The sequence below is a fragment of the Oryctolagus cuniculus genome, chromosome 3 (genome assembly GCF_964237555.1).
Source record: "Oryctolagus cuniculus chromosome 3, mOryCun1.1, whole genome shotgun sequence".
Classification (NCBI taxonomy): domain Eukaryota; kingdom Metazoa; phylum Chordata; class Mammalia; order Lagomorpha; family Leporidae; genus Oryctolagus; species Oryctolagus cuniculus.
Genome location: NC_091434.1, coordinates 96,556,236 through 96,574,789, shown reverse-complemented (window position 1 = coordinate 96,574,789; position 18,554 = coordinate 96,556,236).

The window sequence follows — 18,554 nt, the reverse complement described above, 5'->3', positions numbered from 1 at the left end:
AAGCTCATCATCAATGGCTCTCGTTATTACATCACCCTGTGTTTTAATATACCTCTTTGTTTTCCCCCAATGGCATCTATTCCATCCTGAATTCCAAATATATTCAAGAAGTCTTAGCTGCCAAATAATCTTCACTCTTCTCTGTACTATCTCTGAAGTCTTTGATAATATATGCTAAATATGGAAACATAGCACCTAAATACAGAGACACATGAACCCAGAGATTAAACAGTAATGATGAAAACAGAGGCATTTTGACATCTTTGCCTATTCCTGAAATACTGGCTTGAATAAAAATGTATAACATGGAGCAATTTAATGCAAAGGCAGTGTCTTCTAACTCATGACAATCTACTGAAGGTACCATTTTCTTGAGATTGCAAACTGACTCATTTTTGGGGTGGGGGGGACAGGCAGAGTCAGACAGTGAGAGAGAGAGAGAGAGAGAGGTCTTCCTTCCGTTGGTTCAACCCCCAAATGGCCTCTACGGCCGGTGTGTTGCACCAATCCGAAGCCAGGATCCAGGTGCTTCCTCCTGGTCTCCCATGCGGGTGCAGGGCCATCCTCCACTGCCTTCCAGGGCCACTGCAGAGAGCTGGACTGGAAGAAGAGCAACCAGGACAGAACTGGCGCCCCAACCAGGACTAGAACCTGGAGTGCTGGTTCCGCAGGCGGAGGGTTAATCTAGTGAGCCACAGCACTGGCCTGCAAACTGACTCATTTTTAATTTGATCTAAATGAAATAATTTTTCACATCTGCTACCATAATTTTGTTCAGTCTCTTTTTGTTGAGTTTATTTAATATTTGTGGAACAACTATTTTCTTCACTAATACTACCCTTATTGTCCTTTATGTCATTTAGTCATTGACCCCAAAAAGTCTTCCCAAATGTGTTTCCTTTACCACAGTGGTTCAACAGAGAAGTTTTGGAATTAGGACACCTAACTATGCTATAATGACATAAGAGAAATAATTCAAACCCTTCAAGATTGAATTTAGAATTGTATAAAATAATATATTGTTTATTTATTTATTTATTTATTAAGTATTCATCTATTTATTTGAAAAGTAGATTTACAGAGAGAGGAGGAGGAGCAAAGATCTTCCATTTGCTGGCTCATTCTTCAAATGGCTCAGGAGCCAAGGCCAGTTGAGACCAAATCCAGGAGCCTGGAACTCCATCTGGGTCTGCCATGTAGGTGACAGGGCCCCAGGCACTAGGGCTGTTTTCAGCTGCTTTCCCAAGTACATTAGCAATGCAGCAGCCAGGGCTCTAACCAGCATTCAAGCCGGCCCCAGGGTATTGGTTATTTAATTATTGAATTTGTGAGTAGGAAAAGAAGAGTGTTCTGAGCATTTATTGAGGCTAGGGATTGGAACCTGGGTAACAGGTTATATTGGTGGTTGGAGACTTGCATAGTTTGAATCTCCTGCTGGTGACAAAGGAGTTACTACCCAAACTTTCTTACCATCTTTCTGAGACTTGGACCTAAGGGAAAAAGGAAAGGTGAGCCTTAAAAGCTGTGAGTGAAGAAAGAAATGGCATCACTTCTTCATTTTATGAATGATAAAAATCCTCTCCTATGGTTGTGAAATTGATCATTTTTCCTTTAATTCAATTTTTGCTTCATGTGTTTTGACGCACTATTTGTCAGGTGCATAATGGACAGTTTTATCTTTTGATTTTAAGGTGTCTTATTTCTCTTCATATTCTGCATCTGAAGTCTACATTACTTGCACTGTTTACATGACTTATGTTTATTTTTCTGCATTTAATTGCACTGATCATTGTCTTTATATAGTTATGAAGTCCCTCATAAGCAGATTGTAGCAGAGTCTTGATGTTTTATATAATCTGTACATCTTCACTTATAATTGTATTATTTAGATCATAACATTTTAAAGGAAATTAATAGAATGTTTCAATATGTCTATTGTATTTTTTGTTTTTGTTGTTTTCATTCGTTCTTCTTTAGAATTATTTGAATATATTGATAATAAAGTTTGATTTAAATATTGAGATTCTTGCTACATCTTCTTTTATTTGGAGAGAGATAACACCTTTCACAATCTTGTTAAGTAAACATCGCACAAACTCACATATATTTTAAAAATGCCAAAGCCTCTACCTCCATTCTTATTGCAAAGTGAAAACAATCTTTTAATTATGGACTATACAACATATGCATAAATTTAAAACCATAATACAAAGCTATGATTTTTTCTGGAAATAGTAATACTTATTTATAAAAAACTTAAGGAGTTTAAAATCAGTATTTATTATTATTTTTATCTTCCTCTTCATTCCTAAAGATTCAAATTTTTCTTTAGTATCATTATTAAAAATTTATGTTTTTTTTAACAGATTCAGTATGGTTCATAGTTATAATTCTCATTTTCTTTCAACTTGAAGAATTTCTTTGAGCCTGTCTCTTTGGATAGACCTAATTTATTTCTAGTTTTCTGTTATCTCAAAGAGTCTAGATTTTGTTTTCAATCTGGAAGTTTATTTTTAGTGTGAATAAATAGTGAATGGAAATAAATTTATTTACATTTTGAAATTTTTTTCTGACTTCCGTCATTTCCGATGACAAAACCAGGATCATTTGATTTCTTGTTCCCTGAGATGTGTGAAATCATTTTTTCTCATTGTTTTCAACACTTTTCTATTGGTTCTGATTTTTTATTGCTATCCTTTAATACATGTAGGTATAGTTTTCTTCATGTTTATTATGTTAAAAATTCTCTGAGCTTTTGAATTTGTAAAATCATGCCTTTGAGAACATTGTCTTCCGATGTTTTCTAAATTAAAATTTCTACCTTAATGTTACTCTTTTTCTTCTAGAACTCCACAAATGTATTTGTTTAACATTTTAATATTTTCTTCCAGGCCCTTCAGATTGTGTTCATTTTAAACATTTCTTTCTTTCTACTTTTCAGATGTGATTATTGTTGCCAATCTACCTTCAATTTCCTCTTTTCCCTGCCATCCCCAGTCTACATTAAATATGTCTAGAAAGTTTTTCATTTCATATATTTCACTTTTCAGTTCTCAAGTTTCCTTTTGATTCATCTTTATAGTTTCAGCTCTTGTCTTTCTTTTCATTCATTTTAGGGCACTTTCACCTAACTTCAAGAAGTACATTCATTTTAGCAGTTTTAAAGTCCTTGTATGATAATTTGGGCTTGTGAGTCATTTAAGGAGTCCCCCCCCCCTTGAGATTTTGACCCATTTTTCCTTGTTCTTTATCTGAAAAGTAATTTTCTATTGAATTCTGTACATTCCAATGGCATACTATGTAAATTATGAGTCCTCTTATATAATATTCTAGAGATTGTAGGTAATTTTGTTTTAGTCACTAATCAATCTGGTCATAATCAGAAACAAATTGTATCCTTTCTTCTTGGATTCATCTCAATTCACATCACAATTCATTTTCTTAGTCTTTTCACATTTGGGTCTGTGCAGCCATTCATAGCTGAGGATCATTCTGAAGCCTGTGTGGGGGCCTCAAAACCTCAGCTCAACTCTGAAAGCCTTTATGGTGCAGTTTGGGGACAGCTACATTCGGGTACTGCAGGCTGATAATTGCATTTGCTCATACCCAAATGTTGCATCTGCCTTCTCTGCATCTCACAACAGGGATTTACCTTCACACTCTGGTCCCCTGGAATCCCCCCTTTTTTTGCTTCTTTTATTCAAAAACATATGATTTCTTTGAAGCTTTAGTCATGGTTAAAAACAGAAATAGAGGAAACTCATCTTCCTGTAGGTTGTACCTTCCAAGTTTGTCTTCCATGCACAAACTTAAACTTTTGTCTATTCATTAATATCCTAGGGTAGTTTTTTTGTTGTTGTTATTGCTGTTTATTTTTTAATACTTTTTCTAGATATGCTCTGTGATTATCATTGGAATTGTGTAATGTACTAGAGTTCTTCAAAGCCAGAAATGAAACTATATAGTCTTGTTTTTGATGTATATAATTAGGGTGCATAATAGTTGCTTCTGATTATGTTATTTTGTGATTTTGATGTTATATCTTTCTGTGAACACTATAGTATAAAGCATATTCATCATCTCATTTGACTGAAAATATTAACAACTTCAATGCATCCATGCTAACAAAATTGCTACTTCTTGGTGGCAATGTTGTTTCATTTGAATTTTTATTTTACTATCCACGAAGACATTACATGAAAAAGGAAATGATGACTGACTTAAAATATTTAGTCTTCATTTTAAGTTAGTAATAATAAATTTATTTCATATATTAAAGTGATTCTTCCTTACCTGGAAAAATCTTATTACTCTAAATATATCTTGGTATCTTTTGTTTAAAATTAGAACTAGGCTCTACCTAGATATATGAGACCGTAATCCATTTCTAGTTCATGGGGGCTGAGGGGTGGGGATTATACAACTGATATTACTGAAATAAATAAAAAATATGCATGAAAATGGCCATTCTTAGATACATTTAATGTATAATAAAATCACACATAATCTCACATAGATAGATTAAAGATTACATTTATTTCCTTTTAAAAACTTTTCTAGGCTTTATTGAGGCTATCAAAACCTCAGCTTCTTCTTTGAAGGTTTATTTTAATAAGGCCCTGTGGGTACCTGGCCCCATGTCAATTTGCATGGCTGACTAAATCTTATTCTACACATCTCTTGATAAACAGTTTCAGAGTTTCTCAATCTTTATGGTCATAATAATTAACCTAAAATTTCTACTGTCACATAATTCCACATTAGCTAGGGGGCAGAGAAGCATCTAGACCCTGTCATCTATAAAATAGCTCTTCTTCTGATGAAATTTCTATTGTTTCCCTCAAATCATTTTTTCCTCTAGATTAAGCAATGTCAGTTTCTTTCTTCATGGTTCCTATTTTCCAATACCTTTCTCATGTGTATTTCTACCACTCCAGATCCCTTCTATTGATTGGTGGAACACTCCTGTGGTTCTGGATTTATGGAGTTCTGACACAATTTTAATCTTTTAGATAAGTCCCAGCTAATAATGCATGCAACTTGAACTTTTTTCATCTTTAGATATTATAGATTATGTTCATGTTTCTAGATACACTACCCTGTTCTCTTCTCCCTTTTTCTTGATTGGATAACAATGCTTTTTTTAAAAAAAATTAGGCAATCAAAATCAATTAGTAACTAAAATGAAAGGAGGAAAGTAGTAGTCATTACAGAAAATCACTCTACACTTAGAATAAGGTAATCTTATGTCCACTATATTGAAACCCATTATTGTGAATAAGTATCTTGCATTTCCTTCTCTATGTGTAGGGGATTTTTTAATTTATCAGAAGTTGTTCAAATACAGGTCTACAGGTAAGAAGAAAGAGAATCCAAATATTTATGAATAGTTATTAAGAAGATGCATCTTAAAAGAATGCCTATTCACAATAAACAGAAAAACATCTAAGTGACTGCATAATCATGGTTGGCTAAAACTTGCAAAGATTGTGGAGAATTGAGGCCATGAACTCAGCATTACAGGCCCAAGGAATACATTTTTTGCCCAAAACTTATAAATAGTTGTGGCAATAATTTTTATATGAACATATGGCTTAGAAATCAATATCAGTTTAATTTGAAGTCACGGTAGAAAGTGAGAAAGTCCAATATTAACATTAGTATAATTATAGCTATAATCAGAAAAAGAACAATGCACAAATATTAAGAATCTTTAAACGTACAAAAGCTAAAAATCTTGATGGGCAATGCCATCTTATTTGATGATTTCCAAGGAGAAGAAAGTAAGATTCAGTGGGAGTCAAGTGAAAACGTCAGCCCAGACTTTTTAACCATAAGCTGTGAATTTTAATTTTACAAAGACAATTGTGTTACTGCATTTTGTCTAAGTTATTCTCCCTCACAATTATATTCTGTACCTTCACTGAACAATTGAATGCAATATGATGCACTATGAAAAAATCTGTTCTAAATTAGAGTAACATGAGGCATAGTCCTACAATTGGAAAACTTTTGTGTTTCCTCCTTTCAAAAATTGAAATTGCCAGAAATAAATTTATAAGTTTTCAAAGTATCAATTTACATAACAATTATTTTAGGTTACTAGTTGACAGAAATATGATTCATATTATTTGGATTCAAAATTCAAAACAAGTATTTGTAAAAGATGAGTAGTTCTTATTGATCATAATCAGTCAATGAATTTCTTGAGAGCAAGGACTACATATTTTTCACTTCTGTACCTATCTTCACTTTGAGCAAGATAGACGATACCATATATGAAGATATTTCAAAATGTTCATGGAAGAATAGGATTAAAAACAAGTTTATTTTGCTGCAAAAAATATTGAAATCTATAGATGGTTTTTTCATAATATCCATTTTGCACAAACCTGTTTTAAGATAACTCATTATGTATGGATTTCAAAAATTTTACACCTAAATAAACTTATCTTTGAAATCCATATTTCATGTACTTTTTGAAGTACCCTTATGTAAGATTATTAGGTCAATGTATCACAATGGCAACTTTTTCTTCTGCAAAAATTAAGTGATATTTCAAATTTAGAATCAAATATAAAGACATTGGACATTTGGAAGATCTTAATACACATTCAAAGTCCATTCCAAAATAATTTATTTTTGTTCTATACTATAATGCCTACTTATTGTTTCAAGTCCACATTATACTCAATCCAAGGCTTGTAGCTCTCCCTGTTTTAACTGTCAGAAATTTGGTATCTAATGTGCACCACTTTGACATAAGTGTAACAAGGATTAATGTCTACAGGGGCCCAAAAAATTTAATTGAGTGGACAAGTTATTCCCATGAGAGGATGGTTTATTTCAGTTCCTCTTCATTTCTTTCTTCACTCCTGCCTCTGTACTTCCTTAGCTGATACCTTTTACGTGTATGAAAAACCAGACCCTTCAGCCAAAAAATCATGTACTGCAACTATTTTGCCTTCTTAAGCAGCACTATAAAAGAGTCTCTGAGGGAAAAAAAAAAAAAAGAATCTCCACATCAGCTCTACTTGGCATGAAGCATTTTTAAGAACAAAAAAGAAAGGGAAATACCCAAGCATTAAAAAAACTACAAAACAGTAACTATTATTTTTCTTTCTTTAGGTGAATTGAACTCTAACACCTTCAAGCAGAATGCTTGTAGTTTCACTGAGAACACTGAGAACTTCAAATACTTTAAATCACCATCTACATTATGCTTTTAACTGGATTCAAACTCTAAACCAGTTTTTATTGGGCATCTTACATTATAGAAAGAGCTAACGATTTCTTGATAATGATAGGATATAAATAGCACTGCGCCTTGCGTAGTGTGGTAAACATGCTGATAGTGCATAAATTGTTATTGAATAAAAGGCACAGTTCTATCTTAAATACATTTATGGAAAGAAAGCAAGCAGTATTTTTTTGTGACTCTGATACTTCATGTGTCCAATAAGAAAAATCTGTTATATGAGCCTCTTCCTCATTGCTTTCTCCTCTGTTAGTCCAATATTTCTGCCTTAGTATCCTATTTAGAAACATTATCACTGGAATGTAAGGTGAAGACTTTCATGGTAAGACACAGGCTCATAATCTATCTTTACGTATCACCCATTTGAGATAACCCTTTATAGCGGAGTTAGTCAATATTCAGTTTTTCTCTACTATGATGCATAGCTGTGATAATATGCTCTTGCATTAGGTTTCATTTTATAGAATATTGATATCACAATTAATCATAGATTTTTAGTATTTCAAATAAATTTATAGAGGCAGGGCCATCCATGCCTTTAGTGTCTTTCCCAAAGAGAATCATATAGAACTCCAAGCCATTTATTGCTGCATTTCCTTACAATTCTTATATCCCCAGGAGCATGAAGAAATGATAAATGAGATGATATGGTTCAGATTTTCTGGCCAAGAATTCAGGGTTCCAGTAGAGTGTGCTACTTACCTTGATGACAACTGTCTGTATCCAGCAATTCATGAAGCTAGAAATTGAAAAATAATAAAATTTCCACTCAATTATTGTCTATAGTTGTTGTCTATATTCCCAATAAACTTTTTACTTGTTAAACTTATTACTCAGTGAATTAGTAAACCTTTTTACTGAAATGTAAATTTAAAATGCATTAGCTCTAAAACTAAAAAAAAAAATAAAGAAAAGGAGAAGGAAGGAGTGAGGAGTAAGAGAGGAGGAGGGAGGGAGAGAGGGAGGGAGTGGGGAAATAACATCATGTTCTTAGAATTGTATCTAAAAATCACATTGAATCTGTTAAAACTAAAAATTAAAATAATTTTTTATTTGGCAGCTAGAGTTATAGACAGAGAGAGAGAGAGAGAGAGAAAGGTCTTCCTTCTGTTGGTTCGCTCCCCAAATGGCCGCCATGGACAGCGCTGCGCCAATCCGAAGCCAGGAGCCATGTGCTTCCTCCTGGTCTCCCACACGGGTGCAGGGGCCCAAGCACTTGGGCCATCCTCCACTGCCCTCCCGGGCCACAGCAGAGAGCTGGATTGAAAGAGGAGTAACCGGGACTAGAACCCAGCGCCCACATGGGATGCTGGCGCCACAGGCAGAGGATTAACCAGGTGAGCCATGGCCCCAAAATAAAATATTTTTAAAAGAAAGAAAAACAGTAAAAGTTCATTCAATAACATGTTTAACATATACTAAATTCTTTGCTAGGTACTTTAATGAATGTTATCATTTATCCCATAAAACTCTTACTACCCTCTTACATGATATTCACTGGCATCGTCTTCATTCTAATCAGGATTAGAGGTTGAAAAAGCTTAAATTATCAAGGTAACAAGGCTAGTAATTATCAGAGCCAGTTTGAATCAGGCCTCCTGTGTGACTCCAGTTTTTCTGACTACTGTACTCCCTTTTCTTCATTGTACATTCCTGTTAGTGAGACCCTGAACTTTTTCTTTTCTTTTGGTAATTATAATCTCTTAAGCTGTTCCTCTTGTCTCATTGTCTCTATTCCTTTCTAGACCCGTCTTCCTCCATATTACATGCTATTTCTAAAGATGTAAATATAAAGAATTCACATAAAATCTGTTTACAAATTCTTGTCACCCAACGAATACATACTAAACTTCTTACTTGTATTCAATGATTTTCTGAATTCTCCCATGGACAGCATTTTGAAGAAATATTGCTACTGCTGATTCTTTAATCAAAGTCTCTCATATTAGTAGCATGGGGCTCTAATGAATACAATTTCTTAACTAGCAGCCCACGTATATATTTTTTCTTTAGGAGTTCTAACACAGAAGAAAGAGAGAAAGAGGAGAGAGTGAGATGGGGGGGAGGGGAGGATTAATGCAGGCAAGTATTAGGCATTGAAATCAAGTGAACTATGAAGAAGGCATGGAGCAAAAGCCATGTAGGACAGTAGAGTGTATAACAAGTAGAAGAAAAGTATGAGCAAAAAGAAAATACGACCAGCAGTTGTGTGCTAGAAGACAAAATGCAAAGAAAAGTGGAATCCTAAAAGAATAAAAGGCTATAAAGTCAGTGTTCATCTCTTGAATGTTTTTTAACTTGTTGTGAGTGTTGATATGCATCTGGCTGAGGTGGTTTCTCATATTCTCCAACTTATCTTTTATCCATTTGTATTCTTTAGTGTACTCTTAATATAAACCATCACTTGCTAATACTTTTACTAATCCTTAAGAGTTGGGACCAGGGGGCCAGCATTGTGGGGGAGGAGGGTAAGAGATGGTTACTGTACCAGCTACTCCACTACTAATCCAGTTCCCTGCTAATGTCCATGAGAACAGCAGAGGATGGCCCAAGTACTGAGGCTTCTGCATGCATATGGGAGAGGTAGATGAAGTTCCAGGTCCTGGCTTCACTCTGGACAAGACCTTGCCCCTGTGGCCATTTGGGGAATGAACCAGTCTTTATCTACCCCTCTCTCTCGGTAACTCTGCCTTTTAAATAAATTTATCTTTAAAAAAAAAATAACTGGACACAGGCCTACCTATCCATACTGAACCACAACTACTCTCCTTAGTCACCAATGGTATGGTCATAGCTTGGGGACTTTCCTGCACACAGTGTTCTGATTTGTGTGATTTTCCTGACTCTACATTTAGCTCCCTCCATTCATCTTTGAAATCTTGCTCAAACATATCTTGCTTGTTTTGTCATCCCCTGACATAATCAGATATTCTTCCTCTTGTACTCCAGAAGCACACCTGACATGGCCTCTAGATTGTGAACAGCTTAAGGGCAAGCACTAAACGTTTTCCAAACGTATGCCTTTAGGAAACAGCACAGACTGTATATTGTAGGTACTTAATATTTTATGAAGAGTAAAAAGGCAGGCAGGTAGGAAGGAAGGAAGGAAGGAAGGAAGGAAGGAAGGAAAGAGGGAGAGAAAGAAAAGGAAGGAAGGAAGGGAATGAGGGAGGGAGGAAGGAAGGAGGGGAGAGGGAGGGAGGGAGGGAGGGAGGATGGAGAGAGAGATGAAGAGATTTTTAAGAAATGCTATCAAATTACTCATTCAATTTCATTTATACACACAAATTCCTGAATCTCAATTTTTCTTTCTCCCTTTTTAGTGAAGTATTAAGTGAATAAAATGGAACCTGAGTATGATCAACTGTATAAAAGTAAATGAAGCATACTACAAAAGCAAGTAAACTTCTCAAAGTAAAGAGAAAAGAGTTACAATCAATGCTCTGATGTGAGATACTAGTGTCACAAGCAATGGCTTTAACTCATTGCACCACAGTTCTGGATCCTAAACAAAAATTTGAGATACATATCTCATGTCAGAGAATACAGATTTATTGTAAAGATTTTTTTTTTATTTCCACAAATCTATTTTATGAGACAAGGCTAATAAAGGCAAATTTAGTAGTATTTTCAGGTGTACTTTAAGAAGTCACTTTACTAATGCTTATTTACAAGATTGTCTTGACATGTCTTCTTCTGAAAATCCTAGAATGGATTTGTGACATACACGTTGCAATATGCCCCAAGGAGCCATATCTTTCTTGATAAAAACAAGTTAGGAAATAAAGTTGACTATAACTACTGCCTTTGAACTTATTGAAAGCTATGGAGAATTACTCTAGTACTAGGAATAGATAGGCATTTGGTTACATACAGGCAATATATTCATGCCATGGTTTTGCCATAACCAGAGGTGTTCTGGTCAAATTAAAACATTGATTTCAATTTATCTTTACAAACAAGAGCTGTAGATCAACTCTTCTAAAACTATAATTATATTTTCGAAATGGCCAGGAGTAGCTAAGGTTTTGGCCTCTGTAATCATCACCTCTTAGTGTTTCTTCCATGAATAGAGTTTTATGGCAAAGTGAACTTTGCAGATTAAATTAAGCTTACAGAAATTGAGACAGGGAGACTATCCTGCATTATCCAGAAAGGGATCTCGTGAACATTTAAAAGCTGGGAAAGTTTCCCCATGGAAGTAAAAAGCAGCCAAAATATGTGACTGAGAAAGAGGTAGAAGAGATTCAAAGGATGAAAGTGACTTCATCAGTACTGACTTTTTAATTACTGGGAACACATACCAGAGAATGCAAATACTTTACAAGGTGAGAGCAATCATTGACCTCTAGCAAGGATACATGGCCTGGAGTCCTTCAACAGAATGGGAACGAATTTTGCTAATAATCTGAATGAATCTGGAAGCAGATTTACCCTACAGCTTCCAGAGAAAAAGCAGTGTTGCTGATACTTTTATTTTTGGACTTGTAAGATTAGAAACAGAAATTCTAGAAGAGTCCAGTGGGCTTCTGATAACAATAGATGTTGTTTTAAGCTTCTAAGTGTATAATATTTTATATTATCAATAAAATGCTTCTATGACTTTAAACATTTTTATATATTATGAGTTATCATCAATGATCATCTATTACAAGTTAAATATAATATGCCTAGATTAATCTGTACCAATATCTTTAACTTGGAGGTTAAATGGGTCTATGCACATTTTAGAAGTTTCATTTTTAAAATTTTATTACTACTATATGTTGTTTTGAAAACTCCAAGGCAGGCATTTGATTACATGAACTTGAAAATTTTTCAAGTTAATATCACCATAGCCATGCTCTGAATTAGTGATATTATTGTCCATTCTACTTTATGTTTGCATCTATGAAAGGGAACTCAGCATTGGGCACCTCTTTGATGAATCTCCAAGTAGAAGTTATTTGGCTTCCATTTAGGCACATGGCATCATAGGGCTCGCTACTTTCTCACTCAGATACCAAATTAACTTCAAGAGTGAATCATTGGTGAAGCATATGTATCTGTCCATTATACCAAACGTAAGAGCTTATACTCCAATTTATGAGAGTAAGTAACCATGAGAATGACTTCAAATTCCTTGCTTATCAATACTCATAAAAAGTGGAGTGAGGAAACATTTTAAAAAAAATTAGTTGCAAGATATGCAAATTATCCATTCTTCTAGATAATCTAAGAGTCCATCTCTTGGCTTATTCATTCATTCATTGAGATGTTTTCTATTGAACACCTACAATGAGGTTTGTCAATGAAAAAGAAACACAAATTCAATTTGGAAAATGAATGAATAAGCTAAAAAAAAGTATTCTGAGAACCAGTAAAACAAGGTAAGAGAAAACAGTGGCAGTATGAGAAGAGTATTAACGTAAGGCCTTTTTGAAAATAAGGCTTTCAATCAGATATTAGAGTTGGATTCATACAATTTTCTGGAAGAAAAATATACTACGTAGCAAGAAGTGGAACTGTGATTGGCATATTCAAGAAGCAGCAAAGAGGTCAGCATGGCTGTGATGAAATGAGCTTAATAAAGAGGTAGAAGAACACTACAGAGACCCTATTACAAGGAACTATAGGAAACAACTTCATTTCTATTTTTTTAAATATATAAACTTGACTACTGTGTAGAGACTATAAGATGATTAAAAATAAGAAGCTTTTTAAAAATTTGTATTTTTAATTAGTTTTAAACAGATTCAATGTAGTGTGTAGATGAAATTCTAAGAACATAACAGTATTCCCTTCTGCCATCCCCCCTTTCCCTCCCCTCTCCTAATTTCTTCCTATTTTTTTGAGATAACATATTTTAAATTTACATTAAAGGGCTTAATGCTTCACCAAATAAGAAGATGAACAATTAAAAGGCAAAAAGACCCTATTTGGTGGAAATATAAGCAACAGCTATAAGTAATAATTGAATGGAAAAATGACCATTTTACTCATATACAGTAAATTTTAAAGTAATCACAGATCATTAAAACTATAGAAGTCTAATATTTTTTAAAGGTTTATTTATTTATTTGAAAGTCAGAGTTACACAGATAAAGGAGAGACAGAGAGCTGGATCAGAAGTGGAACAGCCAGGACTAGAATCAGCCCCATATGGGATGCTGGCGCTTCAGTCCAGGGTGTTAACCCACTGTGCCACAGCACCAGCCCTGAAATATAGCATTCTTAATCATTGGTTTGACAAAGGTATAAAAACAAGTTGTTGTTGTTGTTGTTGTTGTTGTTGTTTTTTGACAGGCAGTGTGGACAGTGAGAGAGACAGAGAGAAAAGTCTTCCTTTGCCGTTGGTTCACCCTACAATGGCTGCTGTGGCTGGCGTGCTGCGGCTGGCACACCGCGCTGATCCGATGGCAGGAGCCAGGTACTTCTCCTGGTCTCCCATGGGGTGCAGGGCCCAAGTACTTGGGTCATCCTCCACTGCACTCCCTGGCCACAGCAGAGAGCTGGCCTGGAAGAGGGGCAACCAGGACAGAATCGGCGCCCTGACCGGGACAAGAACCCAGTGTGCAGGCACCGCAAGGCAGAAGATTAGCCTAGTGAGCCACGGCGCTGGCTCTAAGAACAAGTTTTACAAATATATTTGCTACAATACTGAGACAGCCATTTCCTTTTTGTTCACTTGTTTCTTAAATTTTAGCTCCCACATATAATGGAGAGCATGTAATATTTGACTTTTTGGGTCCAGCTCAACATGACGTCTTCTTGTTGCAGCCATTTTGCTGCAAATGGTAGAATTTCATCCTTTTGTATGGCTGAATAATATTCCATGTGTATATATACCACATTTTCTTTATCCATTCATCAGATGATGAATACCTTGTTTGATTCCACATTTTGGCTATTATGAACAGTGCTGCTATAAACATGGAGATGCAGATATCTCTTTAATACATTGTGTTCAAATCTTTTGGGTATATACCCAGTGGTGGGATTGCAGGATCATATAGCAAGAATATTTCTAGTTTTTCTAAGAAATCTCCACACTATTTTCCACAGTGGCTGCACTAATTTACATTCCCGCAAACAGTGTAAAATTCTTCCCCCTTCTCCACATCCTCACCAGCATGTATTACTCTCTTACCCTTTGTGTTTTGGGTTTTAGCCATTTTCACAGGAGTGAGGTGCTATCTCATTGTGGTTTTGATTTGCATTTTCCTGATGGCTGGTGATGTTAAGCATTTTTTCATATATTTGTTTTACATTTGGGTTTCTTCTTTTGAGAACTAACAAAGTTCTTTACCCATTTCTCAACTGGATTGTTTTGTTGTTGTTATTGTTGTTGTTGAGCTTTCTTGAAGAGAGACAGTGTTGACTTGGTCCTTGTTTGTGTTAATGGTAGACAAAAGTAAGAAGTGGTCCAATTCAAAACATCTTGAAGGAAAAGTTAGTGGAAATTATAAGTGTTAATTATGAAATCAATAGAGGTATTAAGGACAGCTCTAAGATTTCTTGTAAGAATAATGGACATAATGGAGTCACCTTTTACTCAGAAGCTAAACTTGGGGAAGGAGCAGTTTTTGGTGGTAAAACCAGATTTGACTTTCTTTTTAATTTTTAATTTTGTAATTAACCTTTTGGTTTCAGAATAATTTATAATTCACAAAATGAAAATTGCGATGCTGTATGCAGAGTTCTCATATACAACACACTCAGCTTATGCTAAGTATAGGAGGCCTGTCAGTAAGGAGGTTGAGTCTGGAGCTCAAAGAAGTCAGTGATAGATATATTTTAGGGTCATCCACATAATGAGGATCTTGAAAGTCACTAGTCTGGTTGAGGACACCAAAGGAGTGACAAAATTATCTATTTTCAAGTTGCAGGCTGTAGCTGTCTTTCCTATACAATACTCCATTCGCATTTATTTTCCCTACACATATTGAGATTTCAAAACTGGGCTGAAATAAACATTGGGGAAGTTTCTATAGTGAGTTTAGCTTCCCCTGAGCCATGTGCAAATGAGCATATTTTATACATATATATTTATATAAAACCTACTCTCATAATACACATTGGTCAAAATGCCTTTGTCTGTTTAAAAAAAATCATATGTGCACTCTACCAAAAAATTCTAACAGCTATTTTTCACTGCATGTTCAAACAAACAAAAGAGGCAAAAAGAGAAACTAAACATTATTTTTAATGATAACAGGCCACAACCTCACCTCAGAAATGTACATGCACACTGAATTGTGCACACATCAGATGGATGCTCTATACCACTTGAAAGCAAATTATTTTTAAAACAAATCCTGCAAGACTTAAGTTAGGGAGCTGGCACTGTGGGGTAGTGGATAAAGCTGCTGCCTGCAGTGCCGACATCCCATATAGGTGCCAGTTTGAGTTCTGGCTGCTCCACTTCCAATCTAGCTCTCTGCTATGGGAAAGCAGTTGAAGATGCCCAAGTCCTTGGGCCCCTGCATCCACATGGGAGACCCAGAAGAAGCTCCTGGCTCCTGGCTTTGGATCAGCACAGCTCTGGCCATTGTGGTTATCTGGGGAGTGAACCAGCAGATGGAAAACTTCTCTCTCTCTCTCTCTCTCTCTCTCTCTCTCTCTCTCTCAATCTTTCTCTGTAACTATGCCTTTCCAACACATAAATAAACCTTAAAAAATAAAAAAAAAACACTTAGGAGAATCTGACTTCTGGCCTCTCTGATGAAACACTGAGGCAGAGCTGGCAAGTTAGAATTTCTAGCATCTAATGTATACAATTCTTGCAAGGAATAGGGTTGGGAGGAGAGAGGTTCGAATCATATAGAACTCCTCACTGTGGGCAAATTCCTGAGTGCTTGTTATATTGTGAATATTCAAATGAACCAATTGATAAATCAGTTATCCAGCATATGGGAAAGACTTCAATTTGCCACAATGTAGAGTGACCTTTTTTAGTAATTTCTTGGGGATAAGGGCTCAGGGTTATTGCAGCAGTTAAGATGCTGTTTGGGACACCAGCATCCTATATTGGAATACCTGGGGTTAGGTTCTGCTCAGCTTTCAATTCCAGGATCCCTCTAATGCAGACCCTTGGGGTGAAGCAGGTGATACCTCAGTCAGTTGGTTCCCTTACACTTGCATGGGAGACGTGTATGGAATTCCATTCTCTTGGCTCCACTTGGCCAAGTTATAGTTGCTGTGAGCATTTGGGAAGTGAACCAGTAGGTGGAAGATCTCTCTCTTTCTCCCTCTCCCCGTTCTCTCTCTCTTAAATAAAAAAAAGTGAATAAATGGAAATATTAAAGAAATTTCTTCAGGTTGAGAAATTTTGTTCCTTGGCCAGGTAAATCAGGTCACCATTATAGTTACTGAGATCGCTTTAGTCCAGGTCTCCCGCTAGAGAGAAATAATTTATCCCTGTAGTGCACAAATCGCTTGTTATGTGTAATCAGTTTGACGGAAATATTTCCTTAGGTCGGACGTGGAATAGGCACTCCTTTTGTGATAGTTTCTTGGCAGAGGGAAACAACTTCAACAAACCAACCTTTTGCCTGTAACACTGCATACACATTTACCACCTCTAACCTTACTTCCAGGCCCGATGATGATAATAATTTTAAGGACTGGGAATTATAAAGCTTACTTGGCAGACTTTTCATATTGCAAGTGATAAATCAAACTTGGGGTGCTTGCCAGCAAAAAGTTATTTCTTATCTGAGAAAAGATATGCGGGTGGATCAGATACAGACAAAGCAATTTGGTTAAAATACATGATGGGTGCAATGGGTGGGCTCTGGTATTATTTTATGGCCTTCCTCATTTTGGTTTTTGGCTCACACACCTCGTCCACAAGCAGTGTCAGTTGGCTATTGCTTTTGAAACAGATTTTCTTACTTTTTTGTTCTTATTTTATGAAGAAACCTATGTTAACCCTTGACTAGTAGAAATAAGAGAAGTGTTTGCCAGGCATAGTCTCAGTCATCCCCCTCCCTTAGGGTATCTGCAGACACTTGCAAACATACAGCAGTGTTTTTCAGTCACCCTGATTTCCTAAGTGTGTAAATCCCCGTATCTTTTCCCCTTTACAGTGAGCTCTCATTTGGGTGCTAATCGTTTGCATTCTTAAATGCCACCTGTTGAAAATAAAAGTCTCATGACATTTGCAAATTTTGGTTCATCCTGGTTCAGCTTTACACAGCAGTCAAATTTCACAGTGCTTAGCAATTACTTTATTAGTTGCTCCACCCAACAACCATATGATGTCAGAAACTTCATCTCCTTCTCCGTCTTGACTTTCAGTCTCTCTCTCTCTCTCTCTCTCTCCCTCTTTCTCTCTCTCTCCCCCCCACAATGCACCATTTATTATTATCTAATTATCTACCAAATCTCTACATGTGGCTCAAAGTAGTCTATATCACTCACAATAGCTAGTATTTGAGAAGATAGTTGTTCTCTTTTCTCTGAGTTGACCAGAAAAGCTGAGACACAGAAGCACAGCCATTTGTCTTATTAGAGATTTGTTGTTTTAGAAACAACACATTACACCACAAGCCAGGAGGCTCCTAGTCCTAGCTGTGTGGCTTTTGGCATCTCACAGAATCGCTGCCAGCCTACATTTCTCCATTGGTTAAAATGAGGCGATTGAATGAGTTCCAGAGTGTCTCTCAGGGATATGGTCCCATTGTTAGGATGTAGCCAGGAACACATATGAGGTAAGGGAAAGATCTGTAGCAAGACACAGTTTGCCAGTCCCCAGGCACAGTGCCCCTCCTGCACATGACATGCTTTCTGATAATGAACCTAAGAGGAAGAGAAGCGGGGATGCATATTTCCCCAAAACCTGATTTGCATACAGAAGACGTACCTTTTACTGAAAAGTTTACTTTTAAAATATTTTTTGAGTTCTTCAAGATTGATTTTGTCCTGTTATCAGAGATTTCCTTTGTATGGTAATTTTCTCAACACAAAGCTTTAACGAGGAAATAAACAGCAGTGGTTGGTTTGCCTACCACAGGGTTTACGTGTTCAATTTCAGCCACAGCATTTACCAACAGCTCAGTGCATTGGATCGTTATGGGGAACCAGGGATTCTTGAAAGGGGCAGGGCAGGATGTCCCTTTCTACAGAGGATGAATGCTGTTTCAGGGGTTCTGGAGTTCTGATTTCAGTCAAGTTCCAGTGGCTTTCAACCACTTCTCTAAATCAGAATGAAGAAGCAGCTTCAGGGGTAGTGTGCATTTTACTGAAATGCACTCTGATTAGGCGTTGAAAGTGCATTTGCTGCGAATCCTTAAACTTTACAGTGCCATCAAAA